The sequence below is a fragment of the Zonotrichia albicollis genome, chromosome 18 (assembly GCF_047830755.1).
Source record: "Zonotrichia albicollis isolate bZonAlb1 chromosome 18, bZonAlb1.hap1, whole genome shotgun sequence".
NCBI lineage: Eukaryota > Metazoa > Chordata > Aves > Passeriformes > Passerellidae > Zonotrichia > Zonotrichia albicollis.
In genome coordinates, this window is record NC_133836.1 from 1993092 (window position 1) to 2019028 (window position 25937).

Consider the following 25937-nt stretch of genomic DNA (forward strand, 5'->3'; position numbering starts at 1 on the left):
CTCACAGACCTTAAGAGTCTCTGCACCATGGCAGATTGAGTCCTCGAGGAAACAGGCTGCAGAAAAGATGAGACATCTAAACCACAGCCCACTGAGACTGTGTACTTATAGGAAAATGAGGTTTTAATGGTTTATTGAACCATTCAAACCAAAACATAGTTTCTGATTTTGTTCCAACTGGCCTTGAAGAAAATACTTCTTCTTGACTTTTCTTAATTGAAAAAAAAAAAGGGGGGTGTTTTTATTTCTCTATTGTGAAAGGAAAGAAGGTTCAAAATCAGGATGTTTTTCTCCCTGAAAATTTCAATTTTGTGAAAACTGCCTCTTTACTGGGCAGCCTTCCCAAAGGGAATCCCCAGCCAGCCCCAGTGCTAATATCAGTGCACAGTGTTTGGAGCTGATCCAAAGGTCATTCACGCCATTAGACATTTTTATCGTGGACTTGAATAAACTTTGGACCAGGCTCTTTTGGCAAGAGCATGCACAGTCTGGAAACCTAAAAATAAATCCTGATTTGGAGCCATACACAGCTTTTCAGTCACCATGATGGTACATTGGTATGAGCTTGTCAGAGAGGTGATGAGATGATCTGGTCTCCTCTCTGGCCAGAGAATCTTTAGCTGTTTGTTGAAATAAACTAGGAAGGAGATGGTGTTCCCCAAGCTCAATGTTAAGATCTCTTGGTGAAGAATTCTCCTGTGAAGCATCAGCCCTGGAAGGTTGAGATAGAAGGTGTTGTCTCAAGGGATGATCTGGTTTTCTCTTCAAGAAGATTTTCAGCAGTAGTAGCTCCTGGAATATGTAAGATTGTCATCCTCAGTCCTAGGAAATTGAGACGACCCTCCATGATGCAGTTTTGCAGCAGTACTTTTGGGAGCCAGCAAAAGGGGCTGTGCCAGAAGGGAAGAAAAACTGCTCAAAGAACAGAATTTACACTTTTTCTTGTTTGTCTCCTGTCCATGATCTGAGATGTTCACAGGAATCCAGGGTGAGAAGAAAACCCTTGGTAACAGTAAATCTCTATCCTGCCATTCACCATCAGTGTGCACCATGAAGGGATAGCTCTGAAATTCTGACAGGGAATATCATGCTGTAATTACCATGTCTAAACCCTTTCACCTGGAGTTCACTGCAGCTCTCTACAATGACCCGAGTCAGATCTGTGTGTGGAAAAAGCAAAGTGTTTCCAGCATCTCGGTTTTATTTCTACTGGCACAAGCGTTTCCTTGTGTCTGGTGCTGCTTGCTGGCTGATGAACCCTTGGCTGAACACAAATAACTGGTCACTTGCTGAGGTTGTATAAGTGGCCACACGAGGAAGAAACATGGAGAAACATGTGACAGCATCCTGCTGGAGCAATGCTGGTGGCTGTGGTCAAGCCATCAGGAAGTCTATCCAAAGGGCTCCGTTTCAACTCGTTGTTCTATTTCCTTCCTATATATCTTTTTCTATCCATCTGGGTATCAGATACTTTGTTTTCTGTCCACAACAGGAAGGAGTTTGCCCTCTCCATGAGGTTTGTAGCCACCACTATTTCTGTGGGTCCTTCATCACTTATTGCTGTGATTCTCCTGATTCCCAAGACAGCTCTCTCAGCTACAGCAGTCCCTGTTTAAGGGTGTTAAGTTGTGGCAGTAATAATGCTGGCCCTGGTGAGAATACAAATGTGTAGTTTGTTGATCCTGGCCTGCAGAGCAGTACTACTGCCTGGCAACTACACCACAAGAGCTGGCAGGCACACTGATTTCCAGCTCACTGCTCTGAAAGGGGAAAGGGTGTTTTCAAATTTCTTCTTTCCCTCCGTCTGCTCCAAGTCAGATCCTGCCAGGAAGCTTTGGAGAGAAGCTCTGGTGTTCATCTGCGCCTCCCAGGCTGAGTGTGATGGCCAGGCTCTTTCTCCAGGACTTGGATACCCAGCAGAATTTACTGGGTCTCAGCAGTGGGTGGGGATCACTGCAGGCTGAATGTGAGCAGCATGTGGGGCAGTGAAGAACTGAGGTCCTGACAGAGCGTGGTTTTGGGGGACTCCTGCCAGAAGTGGGGGTCACTTCCAGTCATCCACTGATAAAACAGGCTAATTCTAAAAGCAGAAGCTGGGTTCCAGATGCTCGTGTGGTCACACATTGCAGGGAGCATCACACACTGGTTACCCATCACTGAAGAACTGAAGCACACACCAAAAATGCTTGGCTGAATCAGAATGTGCTTACATGTCCTGTGGATTAGTGTGAATTACCCTGCTGAAGGACATCAGGGACACATTCTGGACTGGCAGCATGTCACACCTCCACTCTGCATTGCCCAAGGATGTGAAGTAATTCGATACCTCAGGAGGGAAAGATGCATTTCTGTCCTGTACCACTGATATTTTCTGAATCTACAGTGTTCCATCCAGGTCCTCTGGGACACCCAGGGACACCTTACATTCAGTTATTCTAAGGTTGTATTTTGTATCTGATTTAACGGGACTGTCCTGTCTGACAGGGAGAGGCAGGAACTGTAGAGAAATGGAGTGTTGTAGTGTGTTGTTAAGTTTCTTGGGGGAACGAAACCATTTTACACATAATAGGGGAGAACAATACATAAATTGGGGGAATAACACAAGAAACTTAACAACACACTACAACAATGGAGCTTATGAGCCATGTCTGTTGTTGGCACTTTGCCACCACCTCCTCTACAAGGAAACCTGCAAGCCCTTTTGGGGAGCAGCATATTGTCCTAAGCACAATCATGTGTTCACTGCATAGAGCACTTAAATGTGTGTGTGTGTGTGTGTTAGGGGCCAGCTTTTCATTGAAGCCTGGTCCCGTTTCAGTCTCTCTTCCTGAATGTTCAGTGTTCAGAGGCCTGAACTAAATATGAGTGAAAATGTGCCAGGGGGCTTTGTTGGGGTTGCTCACCAGCAGAACAACGATGCCAGCAAATTAGGGAGAAAACAAGCACCACCTGATTTGTTCTTGCCCAAGGGCAACACTCATTTATGCATCCTGTTTGCTCCATATAACATGGGTACACATATGTTACCGTGTCCAACCAGCTACAAAAATGCTGTGGATCCTTGGGGGCCCTAGGGAGGCCTGGCATCATCTTCTCTCAGGATGTCAGTGAAATGTTTACATCCATGAGGCACAGTGTGAATTACACATTGCTCCATAGCTGAGCTTTCTGATTTAGTTTAGGGTGGGGCAAATGCAGAGCACAGAACAGCCCTCATGCACATGTTCTTGTGTTTCTTTGAAATGTTTAAATTATCTGCAGGGCTCCATAAGGAAGCAAAGCCCCAATGCAATGGAGCTAAGATGACACTGCTTCCTATCTGCTGAGGGATAATGGTTTAAGTGCAATCTCGTGATCTATGAATTTTAGGTAGTTTTTTCTTTAATTCACCTTTTACAGCAATATCAACTCCAGCCTTGTCAGTCTGCAGTATCAAATTTACCTGTCGGTATCAAATTTCTCTCTCAGTGTTTGTGAAGATTATAAAAAAGCCTCCACACCTTACAGCAGCACCATGAGTTAGGTTTGGAACTGGGTTGGGATGGGATGTCAGTTTGCACAAAACACACCCAGGAACACTTCCCCTCCCCTCAGGGAACAGCCACCTCAGGGTGAAAGGCAGCAGCTGTTCCATGCTTCACATCAATAGTGATAGAAGAATGTATGGCTGAAACTTCAGAGGGGGATCTATGTTGGCAAGAGTTAATTGCCCTGTTTGCAAATGATCTAAACAGAAAGGTTAATGCCCAGGGATTGTACAGCACAACCTTGATTTTCCATCTGCTTTGATGTCTCAATTAGTAGAACTCAGGGCAAGGGCAAGGGGGAGCAACTCCTTGGATGTTTCCAGCTTTTTTTTGGGGGGAAGAAAAAAAAGGTTTATTTATTAGAATAGGCAGGTCACAATTTAACTGAGAGATTGTTAAAGGAATTCAGAGGCTGTGGGATTTATGACAAGGTGATGAAAGAGGAACTCTGATAGTTACTCAATAAGCTTCTTTTTCCAAGAACATAAACTTAAAAAAAAAAAATTTAAAAATGAGGATTTTTTTTTTTATGAATGGGTTCTTGTGGTGTGCAGGCTGCTAACACTATCAACATTGTTTCTGGGGAACTCCAGGCATCTAATCAATCTTCATTCTGTAAGAAAACGTTCCAAATTATACGAAAACCACATGGCTTCTCCTGTTTGTAGGGAAAAACCTGACCTGACCCCATCTGTGCTCCAGAATGGCTGAGTTCCCACCTTAGGACTAATTCCAGCAAGAGCTGTGATCCATTTCCATTGTCCTAGCGCACAGAAGAAGGCACTTTGTGTAAAGGCACAGCTTTCCTTAGGATCCCAGTGAGGGAGCTGATCCAAGGAACGTGTGGAGGGAAGGATGGGACCGGGATCATTACCATGGACATCCAGGCCATTCCAGGCCGTTCATGTCTTTCTAATTATCTGCCTGAGCTTGTTTCCCCTGCAGCCTCCTCGCTGCCAGATCATTCCCACAGGTTCCATTCCCGTGTCAGATGCTGGCGTGCTGTCTGCCCTGCCCCAGCACTGCCCAGCGGGAGGCCAGCCCTCGCTGCTTCCACAGGGCATCTCACAATCCTGCTCTAAACTGCACAGGGCTGGGAGCAGCCACCTTTCATTTGACCTTTCTACACACAGACATCGTGCCACAGGCATGGCGGGTGTAAAATAAATATTTGTTATATGTGTATCTGTAAAAACGCAAGTTCACAAAGCAAAATGCATTTTTTCCTTTGAAGAAAAGAGACTTCTGCTGAAAAGATGTTATCCTTTGAATACTGGTAGTTTGTGTGATAAATTATCCTGCTGTTTCCTCAAGATCTTGTGCAGAAGTGCTGTGCATCCTGGTCACTAGTTTCAAAGCCTGGTTCAAACCAAAGCAAACTGCAACAAGTCATCTCTGGAAAGCAACTGAACTGTGAAAAGCTCTGGAGATCAAAAGAAAGAAGCTACTGACAAGACAAATGAGTTGGCTCTTTAGACATAGGCTGCAGTTACAGGACTTGCTTCCAGTTTCCAAACTTCAGCAAACATAGGAGACAATTTTAGATTCTACATCTTGGCTTATAAGAATGGGGAGCAATGTGTAAATGAAATTAAAGGCAACGTGATGTAGCAGAGCACTGGACTGGGATCTCAGGTGGCTGGACTAGCTGGGTCATGGGAATCTCTCTGTGCTTCATTTTTCCAGAGGACATCCTGCTCTTTTGCAGCAGACTTTGGCAGAGAGCAGGATTAATTAATATAAGAAAATAACCCTTCACATAAGAAAATCTTTTTCATACATCCTTGCATAAAGAAACCCTTCTTTAGTTGCTTATAGCACAAACTGCCATCACAAGAACTGAAATTTGTTTTCCTTCTTGTACCGTTGCTGTCCCTGCCCTGATTAGCCACACCTGGGCTGGTCATTAGCCCTGAGGGCATCAACGGTCCCTGATGGCCCTGAGAGCCTCGCCCGGGGTCTCCACCCAAACTCCTCCTATGGGGTGGGCCCTTGAATCCAGCTCAGCTCGGACCTGAGGCTCTCCCCTCTCTCCAAGCAGCGCTGTAGGGATGGCTGTTCATGGCCTTAGCTGATGTGGTCCCTAAATCGTTGACAGTTCTTGTCTTCACCTTGGATGTTCCTTGACCTTGCTGGGTGCTGACTGGACTGCGTCTGACCCTGCCCTGCCCTCCCAGGCTGTGCTGTGGGTTCAGCTGAAGCTGGCTGCCACCTGCCCTGCTCGGCTCACTGCTCTCAGGTATGCTGGGGCTGCTTGGCACAGGCCTGGCACTGCTGGCCTTGGTTCTCTGCTTGGGGTTTGGCTCCCTCTCCTGAAAGGAGCAGCAGGCTTTTGACAAACCCTCATGCAGAAGACGCCCAGTTAGCAAAGGGACTGTTGTGAATAATTGTAGCCTTTCGGGTCACAGCACTCTCAGCTTTACTGGCTTTCCTGGCCAGATCTGCTTCAGGCTCTGCCTGTTTCAGGACTGGCTCTTTCTTCCCTCTGTCTGTGGGGAGCAGCAGGTGTCTGGAGAAGTCTGGCAGAGTCATGGGTTGGTGACACATTACTGAGTCCATCAGGATGCTGCAGCTGACTCAGGTCACCTACCCTTTGCAGCCTATCCAGGGGCCACAAGGCTGAGGGCCTTTCCTTTGGCATTAAAAAAATAAATAAAATTAAATCATACAAGCAGCTGTATGGAGCTGCTTCTTGTGTGCATAGCTAAGTCACATCTGGATTGTTGGACAACGTATCCATGGTGTCACCGTCCTGCCTCAGCCTAGCAGTGCCAATGCCCCAGCACAGTGCCTGCCTGGACCTGGCAGCACAGATGTCCCCCACCTGTGCCTCGGCTCTGCGTGGCCTCACGTGCTCACAGGGTTAGCTAGTGAGTAGCTCCAGGGTCTGCTGCAAGGCTCTTTATTCCCACAAAAAAGGGAGAAAGAAAATAAGTCCTCTGAGGTGAACCTGCCTGTACAAATGTTTTCCTTCTTGAATGTTTTCTGAAATATAAAACACCTGCCATCTGGGTAAATACACCTCAAGGAGAAAGGGGTAGTGTCTGGGGCAGGTAAGCCTGCCTGGACCTTCTCAAACACATTTGGAAAAACACAGTCAACTGGAAAATCCTCAATATTGTTGCTTCAGCACTGCTGCACTGCTCTTTGTTGCCCAGAAAGCTTTGGTAACCAGCATTCATATGACCAAACCAAAATATTTCATGGTATGTACAGGCTCAAAAATCTCTCAGTGGACCAGTCTGTCTTATCAGTGGCAGAAACAACTTCCAAGGCTGTTATCTGAATGCTGTGCTGAAAGCAACGTGGGCTAGGTGAGGGATGGAGAGAAACTTTACTATATCCTGGCATCCCTCTAGCCTTGGACCAGGTTTACTCCTCTCTTGACAATCAGTTTATATTTTTTTCCTGGATCTGGTGCCACTAAAGGCCCTGGCATTCAATGTGCAGCACAGCAACCCTCAAAATGTACAAAGCAAAGGTGGGTCAGGGAATGCTGAAGGCATTCTGGTTTAGATGGCTGCAAAGCAGTGGCACACGTCCCCTCATTGCTGTTCCTGAGCCATGTGAGCAAGTGGCTTCTCTAGGTCAAAACTGGGGCAGGGTGAAGCCTGGATTGCCTGACTGCTGCTTTTTTACTTCCCACCCTGCAGGCTATGAAAAAACACTATGATTTTATTTATCCAGGAGACCAAGGCTGCTCTGACAGCCAGACTGGTTCCCTGAATGAGGAAAAAAAAGAGGCATATTTTTGAACTCTTTCTGTGGAACACACATGTGCTTGCTCTCTCCTTCTTAAATATCATCAAGGAAAGTTGAGAAAATTCAGAAAGAAATGTGTTTTGAGCTTTCCTTGTCTACCTTCAGTGTGTTTTTGTTTCTTTCCAAAACAGTTAGATTTCCAGACAAAAAGAGTTGGGACTTTGCTTTGAGTTTCTTGGCTCTTCTCAGTTCATGTTTCCCTGGCCATTCCTTCATTCAAACAGAGGCTTTTGTACATAGTATATGAAGTTGAACCGAGGGCAAATATTATTACAGTCTCATGTTCTGAGCTGACACCAACCAAGCCTCCCTCTGCAGTGCTCCAGCAGGATTTCATGTCAAGTTGTTCCCCTGCTCCAGAGGTCTGACTGTGCCCTTCTTCAGGGCAGTCATCTGAGTCTTTGGCTCTGCAGGGCAGGACTGAGCAGGGCTGTTCAGAGAACACTCCCTGCCCAGCTCAGACTGGCTTGCACAGCTGAAATCCAGGTGCTTTGTCTGGGCAAGGCGAGTGCTGAGACTTTCAGTGGTGTTCACAGTGAGAAGAGGGAAAGCAGCAGTTAGATCTGGCCCCTGGCTGTGGACAGGGAGCAGGACAGAGTTCAGAAATTAAAGTGGTTTGAAGGAAAGGCACTTCCCCAAGGACAAGGTGGAAAAAAAATACCTGGAGGATAACTTCCAAGACCAGCCTTGAAGGTGCTAATAGTCTCTTCATTATCTCTCCCTACTTTCATCTGACTCTTTTACCATTTTGCCTTTTCTTGAGGCCTTCCTCTTTCAGCTGTTCCACTAATTACTTCCTTGCTTAACTTTGAAGCCCTGCATGGCTGTTACTTATTTTCCCTTTCAGCTGGTTGATTGTTTTCATCTTTTGCTCTCCTCTTCAGCAGCAGCAAAAAGATGGCAAGCAGAGATGTGAGTAAAGGAGGCTAAGCTAGTAAGGAAAGAAGTTCTATTCCTTTGAGGAGACTCTGGATCTAGTCAAATATTCCTGCAGTAGCAACAGTTTTGTATCTGAGGAAACTGGCCTGAGACATGCTGTCACTGTGGTGAAGTACTTTTTGTAAGAAATTTTTGGTGAGTGTTTTGGAGTTACGTTTTCCCCACTTAAGCCTTTGGAACTTGGGATTTAACAGAAGTTAGAGGTACTAGTAAAGCCCTAAAATATACTGAAGTGCTGGATTTGATACTAGGAGAGGGAATTCTGTATGGCTGCCCCTGGGCTTTAGGAAAAGAGCATTATGACCCAACAACTGCAGTAACTATCCAACTGCTCACCCTGCCCTGGTCTTTTCTGTCCCTGACAATGTTCTTGTTGACCCAAATTTTCCCCTGCTTTGGAGTTTATGGTTCAAGTGCAGCCTCCCCAGCCCCTCTGATGGGAGCCAGCATGCAGATGGAGCTGGGTGTGGGAGCTGGTCCCCCTTGGTGTGACTGCTGTCCCCTGGGAGCTGTTCTGGCAGGGCTTCTTTAATCTTGTGCACTTTGGAAAGTTTCCAGACTGTCTTTTTCTGCCCCCTTGCAGACTCACAGCTAATATGCGCATTGCTTTAATTTGTTCTTCAAATGAAACCCAATTATACCTGTAGGTGCCTGGCTGTTAAGGCAGTAATTTACTTCATGGTAGCTCAGTGTGTTTTTTAAATGCCTGGTTTGCTGTGGGGTGTCTGTTCATTGCAAGGCTGTGCAAACCTGTAAAATAGCACTGGAAAGAATTTCTTAAGGGGAATAAAAGAGGCTCAAGGTGAACCATGCTTCTTCTGTTTACCCATAGGGCCATAAAAGAACTAAAGTGTTGGTTCTGCTTTACAAGCTTTTCAAATTTGTGGACTCTCTCATCGTTGGTTTGTGTATTTTTTAAGGATTTGGAGAGGGAGAGGGACGTTGCCTTCTCTCTGTATTTTTTATGTGGTACCAGTGTGGATTGTGTGAGGTGGGATGATCTTCAAGTGTCAAAGCATCTTTAATCTCAAAACATCCTTTCCAGCCTCTCTGCTGACATTGCATTTCCCATGTCCTGTGCTTTATCTTGCACCTGATTTGGGCTGACTCTACCCACATAAACAAAGTTCCCTGGTAGAGACTGGATATTTAAATCCCAAGAATTTTCCTGAATTACCAAAAAAACACCCAAAAAAAGCAGAAGCCAAGTGATTCAGGTCATGCATGTTGGCTGCTGACCCGTGTTGGTAGCTAGAAGGGGTGATGTTCAGATGTTCAGATGGTTTTGGCTCTCCTTTGCCCAAGTTTGTCGTCACTTCTCTGCTCCTCCAGAGCAAAGATGGACACTCCAGATGGAGGCCTGCTTTGCCAGGGCTGCTGAGACTTGCTGAACAGATTGGATGTGTGTGTTCATCCTGGGATAAACAGAGCAGCCTCACTGGAACCAGCGAGGCGGGGCTGGTTAATGCGCTGGGAGAGAAACTGAGATGGGGGGAAAGCCCTCAGCAGTGGGTTTGGGTAGGAGGAGGCTGCCAGGCTGCATTTCATGCTGCTCCGTGGCAGGGGTGCTGCAGGAGGCTGCCAGGCTGCATTTCATGCTGCTCCATGGCAGGGGTGCTGCAGGAGGCTGCCAGGCTGCATTTCATGCTGCTCCGTGGCAGGGGTGCTGCAGGAGGCTGCCAGGCTGCATTTCATGCTGCTCCATGGCAGGGGTGCTGCAGAGCCATCTGCAGAGAGCAGACACTCTGGGAGGAAGCAGAGCAGCTGCTGGCAGCAGTTGTGCTGAAGTGGGGGAAGCAGCCCTGCACAGCCCGAGGACTGCATGAGCAGTAGTAGGTTTATGCTGCAGCAGCCAAAACTTTAGTTTAAATAAACCAAATCTGTCTAACCTCAAAGCTGCAGGCATTCATCAGCCTTCACAGAGGCAGTGTGTCCCAGGGCCAAGTGGGACGTTTGCCTGGGGATTTATCCTGCAGGAGCCTTCAGTTCCCAACTGGGTTAAAATTCTAGGCAGTCTTTTGCACAAAGCTTCACTGATGTGCTTCTGAGGATGCTTGAAACAGGGCCAAGGGTCTTTGTGGAACAATTCTACATACCCAGCAGCACCAGTCTGTAATGGCTAAATTGCACTCCTTTTCAATCTGTGTGATTTTACTTGGTCCTCAGATTTGTGATCCCCAAAAGTAAACTCTTTCCTTCTTTCAGCTCTGGTTTAGCACACATGTTCTTAAAGGAGAAAAGCAAAGTATTTCAAAGCTTTCTCTGTGTTTCTGGTGGTGTGGCTTAGGCTGGATTGCTGTATTCAGTAAATGGTATAAATGGTATTTGCTTTATTGACAATATTCCTCTCTGCTGCCTACCCTCTTACAAGTAACCAGCTACATGCAGCTTTTATAGGAGGCTCAAGCAATATCATGGACTGACTGTGCTCAGATGGGTGCTTGGAAATGAGATGAGAATCAAAGGACACTGCTGCCCTGCTGGGAACAGCAGAGGGTCACCTCTCTTGATAACGTGGTGTGCTTTAGTCTTTCTAAGGAACAAACAAGCTTACACTTTCAGCTCTGAAATCTTGGTAGCCTCAGGCTTTTGAAAAGTTCTATTTCATTTAGATTCTGGAATTTACTTTTGTTTGCTTGGACTATAAAGACCTTTTTATTCTGATCCTCAAGAGCTGTTTACCATCCAGCACATGTGGTCTGCATCTCTCACACTAAAATCTTTTGAGGACTTGGCAACCTTTTTTAGTTCTCTGATCAATGCTGGCTAAGGAACAATGGTAAAAGCCCATGGAAGTCTGTTTCCCAAAATGTGCTGCCCCTGTTCTGATTAGCTAGCAGCCTCTACTGAGGTGGAGGTTGCTGCCTTGATTGTTTTCTCAGGAATGTGGTGCCAATCTGGAGTCACTATGCTGAACTGGCAGCAGGTGTGTCAGTGTAAAACCAGGGGGCAGCTTTGCTACCCACTTTTGTGTCTGCACACTAAGTTGGGATCAGTTTCGCTTTTTACCCTGATTTACAGCTTAGTGCTTCTCTGTACTGCTGACGCTTTGGTCTGTTCCATGGACAGCTCTCAGCTAAGGACACATAAAGCTGGCACCAGGGCCTGTGCTCTGCCTGGACGTACTCTGCATTGGGCCTAGTGGAATCTTCTATGCAAGAAAACCAATGTTTATACCTTGCAAGAGCTTTTCTATGAGCTCTTGTTACTCAGAGTATCCAAGAAACAAGACTTGGCTTCAAGGCTCCCTGTGCACAGTTGAGGGGAAGGGTGTTAACCCAATGGGAGAAAGCATCGCCTTCCTGCAGCACTTCTCATTTAGCAGCTTGGAAACTTGCCAAAGAAGCAACTTCCCATTACTAAATATTGCACTGTAAATGTCTGGGAGAGGTGTTTGCTAAGCCAGGGGAAATGGGCCATGCTGGTTTTTGAAGAGGAGGAAGATGAGGGGAGGAAAAGCAACAGCAGATTGACAGTGACTGCTGAGAATGTCACAGCAACAAAGTCCTAGAGGGAACATTTTGCCTGTGCCCTGGATCTGCCTGTGCTCCTACTGAAGCTGTTCCTGGCTGAACTTGAAATGCAGTGAAGCCTCTGAGCTGAGGTGTGGTACTGTAGAGTTAAACCCGTGTACACAAGGAGAAGTCAAATAATAATTTTTTTAGTGACTAAGTCGCAATAGCTGCATCAGCACAGCTGCCTAAGGCTTCTCTCCTTTTCTTAACAAACCTACCAGCACCATCCTGGGTGTTAATTTTAGAGGATAATCTACATATCTGCACATGTGGGTTAGAGCTCACTGCTGATCTGAACCTGCCTTTCTCTAAAGCTTTTAACACGCCTGAAGCTCTGTCTTTATGAGCTGCTCCTCCCTGTAAAAGAGCTAAACCAACTGTAGAAATCCAGTTCCCTCCACCTGAACTGGGGGAGTGTGTGGGTCAGGTGCAGAACCTTAAGTACACTACTGCCTCTATGCCCTGCTTTGCTTTACCACAGTACAAAAAGTCTGGTTCTTTTCCTATCAGTTCATTCTAGCAGCAAAGTGAAATAACTGTCCACTGTGCTGGCCTGCTTGTACCTCTTGGACTCTGTGCTTAAAGAAAAAAAAAATAGAAACTCGAGGGTGCAAGTCATGGCATGGGGGGAAGTCCGTCACTTCCTCAGGAAACACCTATAACAACAGTGCTTGGAAAAAATATTCAAGAAAACCTCTCCTGTTTTGATTTAAAAAAAAAAACCTCTGCTCTAACTCCACAACATTCTCCTTTTATTTATTTTCCTAGAGACATGGTCCAATTTTTATATTTTGCTGAGTTAAATGAGCAATAAGTAGTAATCAGATGTTGACATAAAGTTATGTGTACACCTGCTGACTGACTCATAAAGAACAAGAATGCTTTTAGTTAAGAAATGGCAAGAAAATTAAAATACAGCAATTAACTTCACGAATAAGAAATCCAGGCAGTTAAATTATATACATTTATTAAATCACACAAGACTTCTGAATGACCTTTTTAGTTTGATGCTGCCTGATGAAAGCAATTCTGATTTCAGTTCTGATTCAAAAAACCTGAAATTCTTCAAGGTTTTCCAGCCAAAGTGTGTATTTAAAGCTTTCAGGTGAAAGGGAGAGGGAGTGATACTGCCCATCACTGTAAATTATGATCTTGCCCAACTCTGAGTGCCAGCTGGGCACGTGACTCTTGGATTATTAATGCCTTGTTGAATTGTTAGCAGGTGTAAAATTATCACTCAGTGCCCCAGTCAGGAACACAAGAGGCCCATGAATAGTGAACTGTAGAGATGTGTGTGCACCTGTGTCTCCATTGGCGCTCGAGGTGTTGAACCGAGGCTCTGCAGTGCAAAAATGTGGGAGCTGCTGCCATTCCAAACACCACAGAATTGCTGGCTGAGACCTGGGGTAGGTCTGGGTCTGAGCACACTGGGACCTGGGGGGATTTCTTGCAGTTTCTGTGGGTCTGAGGCATCAGAAAACTGAGCTCCACTTAGAACTGACCCAGCCAAGTCAGATATCTGCTCTATTTTCATACTAACTCTGGTCTTTGAGTGCTCTCAGAAACCTTTCTATTTAGACAAATAGAGTCTTCCTGGTTTTGGTAGAGTCTGACTTATTATAATCAGTTCTCTCAAGCAGATGACTGCACTGGTGTTGGGCATTGTAAAGCTTTAGGCCTCCTTGCAACAAGCCCAGGGTGAGTCCAGAGCTGTGACATCTCTGTGAACAGCATGTCAGTCTTTTATGGTTTTTCAGTAAAAAAAAAAAGTAAATCCCAGCAAAGGGTGAACTTGATCCTCTCACCATGTGGTGGAGGGAAATCAGAGAGGTGGTCTTGAATTTCAAGCATGAGAGTTGAGTGCCTTTGAACTAACTTCTGGGCCAAGAGCAGTTTCTCAGGAACAGGATATGTGATGTGAATTTCACAGCCTATAACTACTTCCTAGTTAAGACAGATACTGATAAGCTGCACTCATGAGGTGTGCAAGAGCTCCAAGGGTGTTTGTGGTAATGTCTCAGTGATCCCTTGCCTGGCTCATTTACAGGCTGAATTAGTGCTTGGGGAGTCTGGGAATTCACAGCTCTTGGTTAATATGTATTAATCCAGAAAAACCACCGGAGAGTTTTGGTCACAGGGGTAGCACAGAATGTGACAACTCAGAATTAGGCTCTTGGCACGCCAAATATCTTCCTGGTGGTGGATGATGGTGTGAATTTGGGGCTCTGTATGTACGACAATCTGCAAGACTGGAATTGAAGGGCAGCTGCTCAGGGAAGGACCAGGGTCTGGTCTGCTGTCACACACAGTCCTCCCCAGGAGGACATCAGGACCTCAGAGCAGGCTGGGCACATGGCTGGAGCTTGCACTCAGGCAGCATTTCTGAGCTCAGTCTGGCCTATCAAAAGGCTGTTGGACCAGCCTGCATTCCTGCTGCTTCTCTCTGCACCAGGAAATTTAATGGCACTGCTGGGACAGAGCTTTGCTTGTTCAAATTTCAAAGAGCACTGCAAGGAATGCAAGGAAGTTGTTGGACATGTTAATCAAAGAAAACTCATATTCAGGAGTTTGATTTATACCTGTGCACTACACACAGATCATGTAGGCTGCTGGATTGACGCTCAGGCTACAGGTTGTAAAACTTCTCACATGGATTCTGCCCTCTGCCCCTTCCAGCCACATCAGACTGGAAGCAGCTCATATCTGTGTCCCAGATGCCTCATGAAAGAGGGTCACTCTGACTGTTGAGAGGCAGTTGTGCCTTCAGAGCTGTTCTGTACCTTCCTTTTCTTTCTCCTCTTCTCCAGCTCAGATATGTTCACTTAAAAAGCACTAGGACACCAAGCAGCCCTTGTCCAGGATCTGACCCTGTGACAAAGACAGTCCCTCCACCTGAAGAGCCACTCCTGTGAAAAAAACAAGAAGGTATTTATCCCTGTCTGCCACATCTGCAAACTCCAGCTGGAATCCGAAAGCTGAGCCAACGTTTTTGTTGTCATTAGTGCCTCTTTGTAGGAAATCCTGCCTAGAATTGCTTGCAGAATACATCCTTCACACTAGGAACCAGCGATAAGTAGTGCAATGTGTGCAGTGCTGTAGTGTGCCCTCCTTCTGCAGCTCACAGCATGGAATGCAGACACTGAAAGGCCACCAAATTGCCCACAGAATGTGTGCTCATGCTTGTGACGCTCTTGGGGAGATTAGGAGCCAATCCTGAATTCTGAGCTCCCATTACCAGTGCAGCTCGTTCATGACGCCTCAAAAATGCTGGCAGCTTTGATCATTTCAAGTCCTAGCATATAACTGGGGATGCCAAGCTCTGACTTCAAAGTCTGTCAGTTCCCAGATCCATAAACTGATCAACAAGCACTTGCATGTCATCATGCAGAAGAACTGATGAAGGGGTGGGGTGGGAGCACATTCCTTCCTTCCCCAAAACTCCTGGGCCATGCCTGGAGGAGGCTGGATGCTTTGGTGTGATTGCTTCTGGTCTTTTCCTTCCTTCTTCACGTTGTAAATTATTTAGGTGTCAGCATCAAAGATCAGAGAGAAGCACAGGAAAAGAATCTCAAGTAAATGCTTTATATTCCTTGGGATCATCTGTCCAAAGAGCTCTGCTTGCTTTGTGAGTATGGGCTGTGTTCAGCCACAAAACATCCCTATAATAGCTTACAGCTGGGGAAACTGAGGCACGGGGCTGTTAAAACGTGACTTGGCCAGAGCATCTGCACGGTCTCTGCCAGAGCTGGGAGGAGTGTTCTGTCCCCTGACAGCTCCTCTGCATCTGCAGGAGCAGCCTGCCTCCCTCCAGCAGCTTGCCAAGGGCTGCACCAGGGACACGCTGCTCCTGCACCTCTGCTGCTCCTGCACCTCTGCTGCTCCTGCACCTCTGCTGCTCCTGCGCCTCTGCTGCTCCTGCGCCTCTGCTGCTCCTGCGCCTCTGCTGCTCCTGCACACCCTGCTGCTCCTGCACACCCTGCTGCTCCTGCACCTCTGCTGCTCCTGCACCTCTGCTGCTCCTGCACCTCTGCTGCTCCTGCACCTCTGCTGCTCCTGCACACCCTGCTGCTCCTGCACACCCTGCTGCTCCTGCACACCCTGCTGCTCCTGCACACCCTGCTGCTCCTGCACACCCTGCTGCTCCTGCACACCCTGCTGCTCCTGCACACCCTGCTGCTCCTGCACACCCTGCTGCTCCTGCACCTCTGCTGCTCCTGCACCTCTGCTGCTCCTGCACCTCTGCTGCTCCTGCACATTCTGCTGCTCCTGCACCTCTGCTGCTCCTGCACCTCTGCTGCTCCTGCACACCCTGCTGCTCCTGCACACCCTGCTCCTGCTGTTAGCATGGCAGTGCTGCTCCCGTGGCAGCTCCCTGATCCCATCCACACCCAGCCTGCTGGCCTCTCACCAGCCCCATGCCTCCAGTGTTACACAGCCCCTGCCTCTCTGCATTCCCATCCCAAAGCATCATCAGCCTCTTCTGCAAAACCTTGGCCCACGTACAGATGTTCTGGGTGAGTTCCTATCTGTCTAAGGCTCTCCAAATTTGTTTCACTTGATTTTCCTCACTGGAATGGAAAAGGGCAAATGTCTAGAGATGCTCTGAGGAGAGACTTTCTCCAGGCTCTGCTGAGCTTCGTGCTGTGCTGCCCCTTTCCTGGGTCAGCGTACAGGAGTATCAGGCTCCCTGTGGATGCTTTCTGCTCTGCTGGATTAATCCAGCTCCTGAAGAGGAGGGATGTCTTGTTTGGTGTCTCTTCATCATGTAGATTTAACCAGCACTGGAGTTCAAGGTTGCTATAAATAGTTTTGGGCCTTGTCACAGGAGTTACCCATTTATTACAGTTCTCTTCCTTGTCAACAGCCTTCCTCAAAATTTGCTGTAGCAAAAGTCTTGGAGGCTGTGCCTGCACAGCTCCCTTTGAAATGCCCTGAGCTAGCATGACTGCTTCTCCCTGACTGGGGCAGAGATGTCTGATGTTCTGAAAAGCTTTACCTGCTCCAGCCATCTAGTTTTATAATTAACAACATGGCCTGCAGCTCTTTGGTGGATGTCTTCTCCTGGAATGGGTCTTGTCATATTCTTGTCAGTTCTGCAACCTTCTAGGAAAGACTACTCAGAGATGTGCAGATAAGCAGAGGGGGGCTATTTTTTAATTATGGCAGGAGAACAAGAGACTCCCTGATGTGAGCTGGGCTTCCCAACATCCCTTCAGGAAACACATCAAAAAAGCATTGCTTCGTTCCCTTGTCTGTTCCCCCACCCTCATTTTAAATAAATGAAATCCAGCCCCTCTGGGGTGGAACACAGCATCCACTGAGTAGCCTGTGGTAAAACCACCTGCCTGGGTTAAACATGGAGCAGCAGATGATTTTGTCTCTCTTGGAAGGTTACCTGAGAGAAGTGCCAGGCTGTGGCTCTCAGCTCAGACAAAGATTGCTTGTGCTGAGCAAGGTGGTTAGAGGTGAACCGAGGTTTCTCACAGTCCTGAGCCAGCGGGTAGCTCCTGTCTGGAGTTGGGTTGTTGTTGGCTCTGTGTAGGCTTTTGGGTGCTGGAGGAAGTAGGTGTCCAGTGAGAGGTGCTAAAGTCTGTGCTCTTGGCAGATCCTGTGTTGTGCCCAGGGTGCTGGCAATTTCCTCACTGTGTGCATCTGCCAGCAGGGTTTGTGCATTGCTCAGTGGGATTTAAAGTTTTCATGGGCATCTGAGGAAGGCTTGTCTGCAATCCAACACTGAATAGCAGAGATCAAAAAGACACCCCTATCATTACTAAAGCAGGAGAGGCTTTTATTGCTTGGGTACCAAAATGAGGCTTTCAGGACCACTGGCTGTTTTCTGATGTTGGCCAAATCACATATTTGTCCTCACATCATGCCTCAGGTTCCTCACCTCTAAAATTAGGACAAAGAATTCCTCAGCCCTTCCCTCCTCACTGAGCAGCTGGGGAAGAAAACCTGGTGGGTGCTGGTTTAGTTCTTGTGTTATGGCTCCCAGTGCTGTGTGGCTTTAACAGTAATTCAGCCCAAAAGAAGAAATCAACTTAGAGAAAACCTGAAAGAATGTACAGATTATAACCTCACCAAAAAGATGAAACAAATATCTGATCTCCGAAAGAGCACACCAAGATAATCCTCTTTTTCTGAAGCCTTTCAAAATCTTTTTTTTTACCCTCTACAGCTTAGGATGGTGAAGCTAGCACTCCTCAGGTAAACTTGCCAGCCATTAAGGGAGTGTTGAACAGCAGACTGTGGAGACAGAAACCTTCAGCAGTGTGTGCTGTAGGGAATGGTGTGATCCAGGCCTTGGATGAAATAGCTCTGGCAGGCTACTTCCAAACCTTTTGACATTCATACAGAAAACTTGTCTGGTTTTCCTTTGGCTGTCTCACCCCCGTGACCCAAAATGCCTAGTCCTTCTCAGCTTCATTCTCTGGTTCCTGCAGCCTCCACCTGCATGGAGACAGAGAAAATTAGCATTTTTTCTTTGGTCTGATGAAGAAAATTCATACAGGGTTTTTAGACTGGATGAAGATTCCTAGTGTCCTGCTGTTAATTTAAGAAATTTGTTCAGACTCTTTAATGCTCGGAGGAGTTGAATGAATCCAAAGGGAAACAGTGGGCTGCTGGAGAGAGAACAGGGACATCATGTTTGCCAAGTGATGGATTTAGCTCTTGGTGGAACACCCATCTATGCTGGGGCTCCACCCTCTCAGTGTCCCTTTACTGCCTTAATGTTTGGATTCTTGAAACTGGCAGGTGCCTGGATCTGCTGAGCAGGTTATGGCCCCAGAGCTATTTTTATCCACTGACTTAACAAGCAGTTTGAAGAGCTGTAACAGGCAGGAAATAAAGTCCTCTAAAAATACAGAGGGTAACTTTTAAGAGGTGGATTTTTAATTGCAGCTCGAGCAAACCATTTTTAGTTTGCATGAGTCTGCTCCTTCTCGTCTCCTCTGCAATCTGGAGCTTCCCCAAAGAAGAACTTGTCATGGTTGTGGCCTTATGGCCCCACCAGTCTGTGCCTCTGCTTTCCCTGGCTTCTGGCATCCCTGCCAAGATCAGGCAACAGCAGCCCCAGATTGTCTCTGCAAATCTGAGCATCTGCAGTTGGGCTGAGGGGAATCCAGAAAGGGGAAAACTGAGGAAATTGCTTTCCTCCCTCTTTGGGGTATAAAATGTTCTCCTCTTTCAAGTTAATTTGTTCTGTGAAAGTTCCCCTTGAAATAATTTTCCAACTACTTTGAAAGATCAAATAGATTATATTGAAAGCTACTGTAAGATGAAGTGCCCATTTGGATTTAATAAATGCTGGTTTATGGAGTTCGGCTCGTTATTTCTTTGGGATAAACCTATAGAGAATGGAAGGGAGGAAAGATTTTAATGTTTCTGAAAAACTTATCCCACAAACAGTAAAAACATACCCTAGAAATATACCAGCCACAAAAATGACATCTTAAATGCAGTATTTATGACTTTCTGTATTTGTTTTGCATAAACTTTTCTGGTTTCTATTACACAGATTGATTTATGGAGTTTATTTGGAATAAATGTAGTGCATATTTGAAGCAAACAGAGTCTTGGCCTGTGAAGCACCCAGGAGATACAAAACCTCTGTATGGTTCAACCTGGGAACCTCCAAATCCTTTTTATCAGAATATCTTTTTTCATTGAAAATAAAATGCAGAAAAATAATAAGAAAATAGATGAAGAAAAGCAATTTGGGAAAACATATGTAGCCAAAGTTTCGACTAAAATTGGTCCGAACTTTGTATTCAGTGTCTCATTCTGTTCCTTAATGAAATGTTCTTTATCCAAATGGAAATTTTACCACAAATATCATTTTTCACAGATTTGTTTGGGAGGTGTGGGGAGTTGACAGGGGCTGGAGGGGATTGAAAACTTCTCAGAAAACATTTTGATTTTACTGAAATTCATGTAACTTTAGAAGGCACACCGAACTAGAAACTTCTTAGTAACTTTTCCATTAACTTCAACCTTTAGTAGTGAAGAGAAGCAAACAAAGAGAAATTTGCCCATAAACCATCAATTCTTGATCTGTAAATGAGCTAATTGCATATTTTAGCAGGTTGGGGGAAAAACAGTAAAACAAGGATTGTCTGTATTGATTTATTTTTAAAGCACATAAGTTACATTTATCTCTGCTTTCCTCCTGTTCCCCTGAAAGGCTTGGCATCTGCCCTGTTCCTTCCTGTAACTGGATTACTTGTGTACTTTTAGTGCATTTCTAGATTGGCTAAAATAGTACCTTTTCTGTGTATTTTAGAGGGGGTTTGCAAGTCATCAGAGCACAAAGATTCTCTCAGAAACCTGAGTGTCCTTTACATTCCCACAGCAAAGCACCTGGGTTTTAAATACCCAGTAAGTGATCTGCACACTGATAATTACTGGGTGAATAAAATTTATTATTATCCTGAATTTGTTATTGAAAAATTGCTGGCAGATAAAAACTGAGGCTTGTCGGCTTTTTAATAGCTAAAAAATGATACTTTAATCTGCATTTGCCTGCTGCCACAGGGTCTGAGTGGCTGCAGACAGGAAGAGTGTATGGTCGTGTGCTGCTCAAAACTAATCAGTGGGCTGTTCTCCCAACTGTGTCATCTTTCCAAAAACCATCTGGTATTTAATGCCATGAGTCTATTTTTCACAGGCTGCCTAGAGTTCTCTCTGTAAGAAGATCCAGGGCTGTAGTCAGGTTGTCATCATCTGTGCTGAATGAAATGGGGAGACTCCCAGCAATCTCCCAGCTGCTGGCCTGAGCACTGTGACCCATATGGTCACTGCCTACCCCAGACTGATGCAGGGGGAAAGTGACTGCAGGTGCAAAATGGCTGGCCAAAGGAACCACCCGTGGAGCTGTTCTGCTCCATCTTTTGGGAGAAGAGAAGGATATTTTTAATCTAATCCTTTGTGGCACGCTGGATTGAAGCCTTGGCATTGTCATGGATTCGTCCAGATTAAACTTTGTTTCTTTGAAAGCCAGGGTACTCTGAAAGATGTGCTCTCACATAGGTGTGGGTTTCACCAGTGAATGTGTTTGGTGGGTTTTGTGCTTGGCTCCTGCCTGGCAGTTTGTGCTTTCCCCTTGGGATCTCTTGTGTGTGACTCTGCCAGGAGCCCACAGCGCTCTCAGAGCACTGGGACAACAGGGGCCTCATACCTTGCCAGGCTTAAGCACTTAAATAATGACTGCCCATAATTAGGAACCATTTGATGGAGAACTAACTGACCATGGCACATGAGTGCTGATGTAACCAGGTTAAGCCAGCATGAAAAAGATGCTTCCTGAGTACAGAGCCATGGAGAACAGCACTAAGGACAAATCCTATCCTACAGCCTGTGTGCACAAAAAGCTTTGATGCCCACTTGTTAATTGCTGAAAGGATGCACAGATTCCTTTGGCAAGGCCTTCCTTAAGCATCTGACACTGCACTCTGGCAGGGGAAGAGCTTTGAGGTGGCTGTGCTTGACCCACTCTGCCCCAGGACTGCTTTATTTGTAGTAATAGTCTTCTGTCTCTCAAGTGGAAGTTTTTTATTTTGAGCTGCCTATTCTTTGGAAGTTATCCTGAGCTTCAACGAGCTGAGTTTAATAATTTTTCTTTGCCTTGCTTTGCCAGAGAAAAACCTGGGCTGCCTGATTTCTGATGTGCTGCTTGTTGTACTTCACAACCCTATTCACAATAGTGAGGGGTTAAAGAGTAAAATGCTACAAGTAGTAGGATATCAGCAAACTGGTAGGAGAAACTGGAGCCTGGTTGCTCTGTGCATTTAAGAATCTCCAGGCATATTGGCAGAAGCCCAAATGTGCCCAAGAGGCCAGGATGGGAAAGCTGGGACCATTGTTCTTCCTTGGCCAACATGGCATTCATTGAGGCACAGGCTATTGCTGGGGGACCAGACTCCCACTTCCCTCTCCAGCTGCTGGTTTTCCCTCAGAAACCGGTTTTGCTCTCCTGTACAGAAATAACTGTGATGTACTTTAGCACGTGTCTTGTTTGTGATGGCCCCCATCCAAAACCTACTGATATCAGAGGAATGCTTTGCAGGGACTCAGAGGGATTTTAGATGAGATCCAAACCTTTGCAGCTAGTTTTGCATTGCTTTCCTGCCATCACTGACTGTCCAGCCACCAAACTCCTGAGAAAATCAGCATGAAGTGTCAGTCAGGGTTCAGTTCAAGTAACAGCTAAATTTGCCTCTCTGGAGATGGATAAGAGTTGGTGGGCCTGAAATGCAAACGACCTCAAACAAAGCCAGCCAGTGTCCACACCAGCAAGCTTTTAAATCATACAGTAGCCTTCAACCATTAACACTTCGAACACCGTCTGGCCCTTTGAAAAGGCAGTTCATTTATTAATGTTCCTGCTAAAGTCCCTTCCACACTCTGTTCACAGGATTGCCTCCTGCATTGGTCAGACCCTTCTCATCCCACTCAAGCAAGGATGAAAAGCAGCCCTGAAATGCTTCAGGAGGGATGGCAGGATCCAGTGGTGGGATGCCAGTGTCTGGAGTCTGGCACCTCCCCTCCATTTCTGGGTGAGTCACGGCTCCTTCCTCTCTCTGCAAGGCTGGGAGGCTGCTCAGACAGACGTGCCTGCACTGTGGTGGCTGTGGATCCAACTGGCACCCTGTGGTTCTGGGGATGGCAGGGAGTTTCTAAATTCACCGCTAGATCCTGCTGACTGGCGTGTGCCTGAGAGCCAGCAAAGGTCTGGGATGTGCCATGCTCTGGGCTGTCACCCTGTCTGACAAGAAACATTCTGGGCTGTGAGCTGGAGCTGCAGAGCTGCCCTGAGATCTTTTCAAAAGTCTGTCTCTGGCTTCTCTGATCACAGGGCTGTGCAGGGCCTGTCTTCAACTCAGATTCCCACACAGAAGCTGACCTGCACACTCCCCTTGCTGGGTTTGGACATCTCTGCTTTCTTGATTTTAAAAATGCTCTTTAGAGCAAAAAACCCTAACAATGTTGTCTTTTCTCCTGTTCCATGGACAGACACGGTGCAAGCAGAGTAAGCTTGAATTGCACCACACTTGCTGCTCACCAGCTGGCCAGGGGAGAACAGTGCTTGCCTCTGTCTGGGCTGTGGGGCTGGAAAGGTGAGGCTAGCAGCAGGAGGCAAGACAAATACGAGCCTGTTTTTGATTTGCCATCTGACCCCTGCCAGCTCAGAGCACCCTGTCTGTAATCATGACCTAAATTAAGCCCAAATGCCATGAGCAACGCTGTTGCTTTCTCTCACAATGCAAGTGTTTCCAGGTACCTAGCCAGTGATTTAGAATCCAGCACTAATTACATTCTTGTTTGTGTCTGCTGTCATGCTGATTTGGGCTTTCTGTGGTTTGTTAAGTCCAGGAGCGTGCCTGGCCCTTTGTGCTGCCAGCCTGTGTGTGGAGACAGCAAGGGGCATCCGTGGCTGACAGCTTAGCAAGCTGCTGCAGGAAACCTGCTGGGCTGGGCTGGCTGTCTTTAGTAGCCCAAATATCATGGGAGACATTTTGGCTTGTTAAATTCTTGACTGCACAGGTCTGCTGTCCACAGTAGGTTCACTTGAAGGAAATAGCTCTGGCAGCAGCCCAGCAGCAGGAACACTGCTTTTCTCTTAAATGTGGAAGGACACAGAGGCTTGGTGTTCCTACCCAGCCAGCTCTTGCCTTGTTGATGGTGGATAGCCAGCATCTTTAGCTGGGCTTAGGTGCAGTGGTTTGGCTGTGAAGCTGGAGATTAGATCCTTGTAAACAAAGTCTGCAGTTGATTACCAGTGATTAGCAGAGCTTCTTCTGTCAGGATACTGGAAGGAGCAGGATGGAATCACAACCTTTGTGATGCCACATGGTTCTGCAATGGCTCTCACAGGCTGGGCTGTGCTGGGGGCTCTGCTGGGCAAACCCTTTGTGAGAAGCCCAAGGGCAGGACAAGATTTTATTCTGCATTGCAAAGCCTCTCCCCAGAATACAGGAACAGTTTCTGAAGAAACCCAGCTGGGGGTTTGCAAAACCACTGGCTTCTCTGAGGAGCCAAACTGAGTTTTCACTTGTATGTTCTGTGCTGGCTCCCTCCTGCCACTCTGTGCCAGGTGACACCACCACAGCCAGACCTAGGCTCCCCAAATTGCTGTGGGGGAGAACCCTACTGGAAGAGCAGTTCAAAATGTAATATATGCTCTCTTCTACCCTTCGTCTGCTTTCTGTTTCCTCTCTCTGCCAGGAGTTCTTGCAGTCTGTGCTGTGATTGTGACATTGGGGCAGACAATCAGGCAAATCCTTCACACACACACGCTCCGAGCAAACCAGACATCCGGTATTTAGAAATAAACAGCGTAAAGAGATTTGGGAAAGTCACTGTTCATGCCAAGACATTTAAGAGGCATCTTGGTTCAAGCAAAAGCCTCAACTCATTCCCATTTTAATTTTTTTTTCACTTTGTTTAACTGTTGAGTTAGTTAGTTCAAACCAAAACTGGATAGTTTCTATTTCCAGATGATCAAAATGAGGTAATCTGTCTTCCACTCACATTCTGAGGTGCTGATTTTCACCTAAATATTTTCTGTCAATGCACAATCATTTTACTGATGGAAAAATGTTTTACTAAAGTTTCTACCCATCCCTGGTAATTCACAGAAGTTTAAGCTGGAACTCTTCATCTTAAACTCTTGGTTTCCATTGCTTAAGAAGAACCTCCCTCCTTCACTACCCAGTGCCTGGGTTAGCAGGAATTGGAGGGAGACAGAGGCCATTCAGGAGAGGTGTCAGGTTCCACTGCTGCCTCCTGTCTCCATCACAAAGTGTCACTGGGAAGGCTAAAATCTACAGCCACCATTGCTTACAGACTGGGCACTATTGGTCTGCAGTCCTGGAAATTTGGACCCGATCCAGTCTGGGTTTTGCTGGTTTTTAAGGGTCAGCAGTCATTAAAGGTGACGAGAATCTTGGAGTGAGCCCCAGTTAGCAATCACTAAACACAGGTGTACAGAACTGAAGTTATTTCTTTGTAGCAGCAAAGGGAAAGTATGGCTGCATAGAGCATGTGTCCTGAAATGTGTGCTTAGTTGTGGGATTGTGGTTTGTCTTTGGTCGGGCTGTATATTTTTGAAGTGGAATTGAGGCCAATGGTATATACTTTGTCTTGTGTGTATTCAGATTTATGTGGAATGGATTTGAGAAAATATGACAGATGGGAAATAGATGGATGTTTTTTTCCATGCAGGTTGGCAGTTCTTTTTACCTGCTAGCAGCTTAAATAATGGAAGCTGGGTGATGACCACACATTAACACTTTCTGCTGCTCTGAGTGTTTTTCAAGAAGGGAGCAATTACTTCAAAATCTGCTCTCCTTTTAGTCAGGCCAGTATTCAGAATTTAACTCCTGTTTCAGATTGGTTTCAGTCACCCATTTTTACCTGGCAGATCACTTGCAAAGAGGCTCATTGCTAATCAAGACCTAATTTCTGACAGATTTGTGCATATTACATCTCCTCCTCTGTTGGTAAATAGAATTGGGGTTTGGTTTTTAGAAAACATAAGCAGAATCTAGGAAGTTCAGGTTCTGACTGTGTCCGGTGTTCATCAGGGAGAAATTTGGCAATGGTTGCTGTGTGCTGCTGTCATAGCAGAACATCAGGAAATGGAACCGCTTTGTTTTGCAGCCCTTGAGGATGTGCTGGCCATGTCTGGGAATGAGGAGAACTTCCCTTGCCCCAGGTGAGAGATGGGGCTGGGGCTGAGTGAAGAGGGAGTCCTCTCCATCCACTGTGGCCAGAGGGCATTGGCAGTTTGGAGAGGATTCAGTTCACTGAGCTGCAGAGAAATGCAGAATGACAGAGATTTTGTACAGTTTCCCTTTTGCAATCTCCCTCTTTCCTAATCCTCCTTCCAGGCCTCTGTGGTGCAGATGGGATTCTGTTCATTGGGCACATGGTGCACCGTGAAACATCTCCAAAAAACCAGAAAAACAGCAGTGTAGGAGAGAAGCACAAAGTGGAGCTCCTGTGGCTCCAGGAATGGTACATTTGTTGCATGCAAGTGTTAAAAGAGATGATGCTGACAAAGTTGTCTCTTGTTCCCTGCGTGCTTTGAGTTAAATTCTGCCAAGGAGGGCTTTTCATCCTGCGAGCTTGGTCTCTTCTGTGGGGCTGTTGGCAGTTATTAAAACACAAAGCTCTTCTTGCCTACAAATCC

At 46.4% G+C, this 25937-nt stretch overlaps 1 long non-coding RNA gene across 1 annotated transcript in view; it reads left to right on the forward strand.

Annotated features, from left to right (window-relative positions):
• The window catches only part of LOC141731138 (uncharacterized), a 91748-nt gene that overhangs the window by 12598 nt on the left and 53213 nt on the right, over window positions 1-25937 (forward strand). Inside the window, exon 4 of the long non-coding RNA XR_012583066.1 lies at window positions 22158-22299. This is a non-coding gene — a long non-coding RNA (uncharacterized LOC141731138). The remainder of the gene's footprint in view (window positions 1-22157; window positions 22300-25937) is intronic.